This window comes from Etheostoma cragini, chromosome 10, assembly GCF_013103735.1.
Source record: "Etheostoma cragini isolate CJK2018 chromosome 10, CSU_Ecrag_1.0, whole genome shotgun sequence".
In the NCBI taxonomy this organism is placed as follows: Eukaryota; Metazoa; Chordata; class Actinopteri; order Perciformes; family Percidae; genus Etheostoma; species Etheostoma cragini.
This window is the reverse complement of record NC_048416.1, coordinates 5,770,135-5,775,907: the sequence shown is the minus strand read 5'-3', so window position 1 is coordinate 5,775,907 and position 5,773 is coordinate 5,770,135.

Here is a 5,773-nt window from a genome sequence, read left to right as displayed (position 1 = left end):
TTCACGACTGCGCATGCGCGAAGGGATAAACCCAATAGCGTAGCCCTTAGAGGGCGAAGCCTATACGAAATAGAACATTAATTCCCTCCGCTCACTTTTAAGGCAAAGCAAATTCATTTTTGTTTATATAGTGCTTTATAGGTAGGCTACTCGAAGACACTTTAAAGTAAAACCAGCACATTTATCACATAAAAACAGAAACATGAAACTAGCATATTTAAAGCAATTAAAACACAGTGTAGCCTACAACTTTGTAAAATGTGGAGTGACTAGTAGGCTAAGTAGATATTTTTAAATCCATACAGTCGGGTCCGCTATGTTGGCCTTTTTCTCTCCGTTTAAGCCGTATTTCCCTTTTTGCATATTCTTTACCTCCTCGTTACTTTCCATTAGAAGCTGCTGCTCATTGGGTGAAACATATGGCCCATGTGTCTTCTCATTTCTGCATCAGTAAATCTGTGATCGATACCGTGGTCTATTTGAGAAAGCCGTGAACGTGCACTTATCCCAGCTATCAACGCCCTGGCTTGACATAGCTTCACCTGTTCATCCTGGCTCGGCAAACGTGCAACCGATTAAGCCGCGATGAGCGGATCACACTAAATCCAGCTGTGCTTTTTCATTTATCCTGGATATCTTTATTCTACTTTTGTGCAACAGGCCCCTGGTGTGGAAATAAAAAAAAATGATCACACGGGTCATAAAAAAATTTAAAGTTAAAAAAAGAAAGTTATATTGAGTATAAAAAACACAATGTGTCATGGTAGGTGTATTGCTCAGCACCCAAGGAAAAATAAATGGTTGAAGACTGAATTGCCATTCCTTGAGCCAGGGACAATTCTAGGATCAGACCTTTAGGGGGGCCCAGCCCCTAATGAGAATGTGACACGGATACAGTGCCTTGGAAAAGTGTTGGACCTGTAATTATTTGTCCTTTTTCACTAACAGACAAGTTTCAAGTTTCTCAACTCTAACTTAAAGCACTAAAATTTATTTATTTTTATTATTATAATTTTAAAGGGGGCTTAGATTAAAAAAGGGTCTAAAATCACCAATGCCTGAACCCTTTTCTCTAACCCCTCTGTTGCTTTCCCATCGACCATTAACCTGTTGTCCATCCAGGTCTAAATAGAAAATAAACTTTATTTTGGCAATTTCTTAAACCATTTTTTTCAATTAACACATGCCGTTATACCTGAGTTTACAAAAGCAGAAATTATGAATTATTTCATTAATACTTCAGATTAGATGATCACATTAGATCACAGACTGGTTTATGTCAAAGTTTAGTCAGGATACTTTTTCTTTTTCAAATGCGATAAAATTTGAACAAAACACAAAAAAATTAAATAAAGTAATCTTTTTACCTGTGAAGAATGTTGTATGAAACCCATCCATGTTATTTGGGGCAATTTAATTAGGTCAATAGGAACCCATATTTCTGATATAGAAAACTTTTGAAAACGGGTCAAATTTTACCCATGGACCCAAGGGTAATCCAAGAGCGCCATCTAGTTGGGTCAATAAAGACAAATAATTGTTCAGCGGTTCGATGAGAGGTTCTTGCTTGCTTAGTTATTAAACACAAACTACAGCTGAGACTAATGGAAATATCAATAATTTTGCATGTATGGATGGGGATGGCACAGTGGATATGACACATGCCTTTGGTGTGGGTGATCTGCGAACTTTTGGCAGCAATGGAGCAATACCGGAAGTGGAAGGTCATGGATATAGACAAATGTTTCCCTGGATATGGTGCTAGACGAGGGGTTATGGGGATCCTCAAAGTCATCATTTTGGGGACCTTAAATATTTGTGCTAAAGTTCATAGCCGTCCATCCAAGAATAATGGAGATATTTCAGTCTGGACCAAAATGGTGGACCGACCATCTTACATTGCCATTGCAGCATTTTAAGCCACTGTGTTTTATTAACTTTGCAAACTGGTGACATCAGAATGATTTAGAATACACCAGCATTTTTAAATAAGAAGTATGCACGTAGTAACTCATTAATTCATTGAAATCATTTATCCTTCAAAGATAAATTATTAGAACTATACATGAAATTACAAATATTTAAAGCTAAGTATCATGAGGCAATGATCTATATTTTAATATCTAGATCTTAACTTTCCCCCTAATTTACAACAGCCATCTCACAATTCCAATCATCCCCTCTCTAAATCTGGCAACGTCTTGGACTCTATACTGCCATTGGGAATTAAAGTATGTAATGGCCACCGTAAATACTCTTCTAATTATCCCTGGTCTATCCCTCAGCGCACACTGACTTCAGTGTAATAACATCATAAACTATGGAGAACGTATGTATACAGTGTTGTGGGCAAAAGGTTAGGAGCTATAGAGAGATTGGTCAAATAGGGCCGTAAAATACACAGCAGATTCTTTGATGGAGAGTCCCAACTGACCTTTAAGCCTGTTGCCCTGGCAACTGATTGATGACTGGAATCGAGTGATGAGCAAATACATTAAGGGTTTAAAGGCACGAGCCATTGCATAGCATTGGGGAATGAAAACGGCTATGTTTTTCTGGGTTTACAACACATATATGTAGTATTTTATCTGGTCAACTTAATATTATGTTCTTTTCGTTCTTTTTTGTTTCATTCTTTTTGATCTCATTTGATCATTGGCACTTTGTCTTATTTAGTTCATTGAAAATTGAAATAAGAAACTGCTTTGATGTGGCAGAGAACTTTGGGTGTTATTAAAGAGATTGTTATTGAGTTAGTCTTGCTTTACCAGACCTTCCTTCTCAGCGCCACGGAGGAGGGTCTGGCTAGTCCACACAGCATTCTGGGTCTGGAGGAAAACGTGCTCTGGTTTATTGCCATTTCTTTAAACCAGTCACAACCGTCTTAAGGGGCTAAGCAATGGACAAAGTCACGGTGCGGCTGCAAAATAGCCTCGCAAAGGGGAATTGTTGGTGGAACGTGTACATTTAAAGTGCCCATTTTATGAAAAATGTGGGCGATTTGGGGTCTTGTTTTGTGTCTCTGGTGCTTCCACACCCATACACACTTGGGAAAAAACAACCATGCTCTTTTAAGTGAGATAAGGTTTCTGAATGTCCTCTGCCTTCTGTCTCCAGGTGAGCTGTTCAAAATTTGCCCGGTGTTCTACGTCACTAGCCGAGACGAGGTGGTTAACCGTAGCACCCGAAAGTGGAAAGTCGTGGATATAGACTATTATTGAGTTGATAGCACACATACGCCTGAAATAGCGCTGTTGCAAGTCATGCTTGTTGAAATTTATTTTCTTTTTGTTGTCTGTGACCAGGCAGCTGCGCAGCTCCCTGCTGGGCTGGGTGGACACCGACTGTCACTGTTTAACTCCTTAAAGGTTTACAGACCAATTACCACGAGTGCCACGAGGTAAGTGTCTCAGCCAGACAGGTTACAATTGGCTAATGACCCAAAAGTGCTTCCCCCATAACAGAAATGTGATCTTCACACGAGGGACGGGCACAAGATCAGGGCTTATTTACTAAAAGGCAGCCCTCAGCAAACAGGCCAGAAAACCCTGGACCCCTCTGGGTCTCAGTTTGTAGAGTTCAGTGCTAATTGAATGCAAAACAGATTGAGTACATAGGTGACAGGTGTGTGTGTGTGTGTGTGTGTGTGTGTGTGTGTGTGTACAACCTGATCTCACAGAATCCCATTAAATGAACACGGCCCCTTAACTCAAAATCTGTGGCAGTTTCATGGAATCGCAAAATAATTCTGTGATGAACCGCGAAAGAATTCCGTGAAACAAACACAGCCCCTTGAGTTAAGGTAAAGGTCATGGGTGGGCTTATGGTTCAGAGACATGCAGGAAGAACAGGATGGTTGGGTATAGGAAAAGTTAGTGGGTGGGCTTATGGTTCCTTGACACACGGGAGGAATGGTACGGATGGGTTTAGGAAAAGTAGAAAGCAACTTTAGAAAACATTACTCCCGGGTGATAGTCCTGTGTTTGACCCATCCCAACCAACCTCCTTACGTTGATTTTTAAGCTTTCATACTACTCACTACCATAGTCGCCCCTAATGCTACGTCATCTTCTCATTAACTTTACATTGGCATTGTTTTCTGTGGTGGCCACACAGACTTTTCACACATTCCGTGACACCACCATGTAATCAGTTTGTGATCATTTCACGGAATTCTGTGAGACCAGGCTGGTGTGTTAGAGAGACAGACAGAGAGAGATAGACCCATGTGTGTCTACCCCCACACTGTAATATAGAATACAGTTGAACATAATAGATAGGATATCAGCTCAGGAGGTCACTACTACTGAATGACATTTGTGTGGTCACTTGTTCTGAAGTTCTGGCCAGTCATTTGGTCAAGTGCTGCTGAAACACATCCCAAAAAAAACGCATTATTCCCTCCATACCAATGTGTGTGAATGCACAGATTGTTGCCAACCTTGGAGGCTAAATTAAAATCTATTCTTCTAGTTGTCTTAATGAAAAATGTAATTAAGAATTACACAACACACTTGTTTGGGTGGTTAGTATACTTGATTTTTTTCACTCGTATATTACACAAGTATCTCTGGTCATGTGATGGTGCCATGCCCACAAACAGTAATATGATGATAATTGTTCTTTATAGAACTTCTTCTGCCTGGAATACGCCCCTTGCCAACTAGATTTTCTTAAAAAAAGTCCCTGAAACTACAAACAATGAATCTCACATAGATGTTGCTTTAGGTATTGTTGTTTTGTTTATTTTTGTTGCTGTTTATTTTTGACAATTCTCTGTTGTCTTTGTAAACATCTGTTGTAAATTGTGTCACATGCAGAACAATTTCACTTATTTTCAGATTTTATTTGGCTTGTTTTTACTTTTTTGTTTATTCATACTGTTCATTTTTAAATTGCTGTTTGTTGCTATTCATATTGTTTTTGTGTGGACCCCAGGAAGACTAGAGAGCACTTAGGGATCCAAATAAGGAATAAATAAAGTATATCATTATAATTAAATAGAAATTTAATTATAAGAAGTCCCCAAGAAATTCAACCTCCCAATGACAATGATGGTGCACTTCTAGACTGCCATCATCGAGTCCATCCTCACATCCTCCATCACCATCTGGTATGCTGCTGTCACTGAAGGACTGCATTGGAAAAGTGTCTTTAAGGACTGCAGTGTGTCATTTGGTCTGCAGAGAAGGTGATTGGCTGCAATCTGCCGCCGCTCCAGGACCTGTATGACACCAGGACTCTGCTGCTGGAAAGATTGTGGCTGATCCCTCCCACGCCGGCCACAAACTCGTTGAATCACTCACTCACAGATTCTGATCATCTGGTGGTACCTGTACCCAGCTCACAGTCATCTGTTTGCGGCTAAACAACTGCTGCTGGTAGCCAGGAGCTCAGTAGCTGTTAATACAACTAGCAACTGCCGCTCAGATTTTATTGTTCCATGGCACTATATACTGTTCATTTTACAGCGCTTTACTTACACTGTTAGACTTGGACCACAGACTACAGTTACAAAATGCTCAATAAATACCATAATTTTATTTTCCGGTTAATTACTGTTATAAACATTGCATTATGGGTATTACCATTTGATTTACAGTGATTTACTGTATATTTTGAATTTGCGGTACACTGTTAGATTTTACTGTATTTTTACAGTTACCACAAAATGTCCAGTAAAATACCATGAGTTTCTTTTTTTACGGTTCATTACTGTAATATGGATTGTATTATGGGTATTAATATTTATTTAACAGTGATTTACCGTATA